Raw genomic sequence first — 565 nt, forward strand, 5'->3', positions numbered from 1 at the left:
TACTGTACGATTGTTTGACATTCAGGTTGTTTAGTTGATGAAACGTCTTTCCGAAAAAACTAAGTAGACAAAAACTCCACAAAACAGTTTTGAAAATGAAATGATCTAGGAGCTTTATACAGTGCATGCAAAAGACTGTTAAAGGGGTCATATGATGCAATTTCAAGTTTTCCTTTCTCTTTGGAGTGTTACAAGCTGTTCGTGCATAGATAAGATCCTTAAAATTGCAAAGACTAAAGTCTCAAACCTAAAGAGATATTCTTTAAAAAAGGACTCATCCACACCCTCCTAAAACGCCTTGTTTAAACACGCCCCCACATGTCTATGTCACAAGATATGCATAACACCGCCCAAACGTTCACGCAAAGATAGAAGGCGTAACTTTGATTCGCTGTAGTATTGTTGCCACCGCCGCCATGTTGTGAAGACGCTGTGTGTTTCGTTGTGAAAGCAAAACTACTTTGTTTGGCCTTCCAAAAGAGGACACAACAAGAAATCAGTGGTTAAGTTGTATTTACAACACTGTTCCAGAACAGTTCAACCCAAATATTCAGATGTGTGCAGC

This window comes from Sinocyclocheilus rhinocerous, unplaced genomic scaffold (assembly GCF_001515625.1).
Source record: "Sinocyclocheilus rhinocerous isolate Xijiao unplaced genomic scaffold, SAMN03320098_v1.1 scaffold5714, whole genome shotgun sequence".
Taxonomy (NCBI): domain Eukaryota; kingdom Metazoa; phylum Chordata; class Actinopteri; order Cypriniformes; family Cyprinidae; genus Sinocyclocheilus; species Sinocyclocheilus rhinocerous.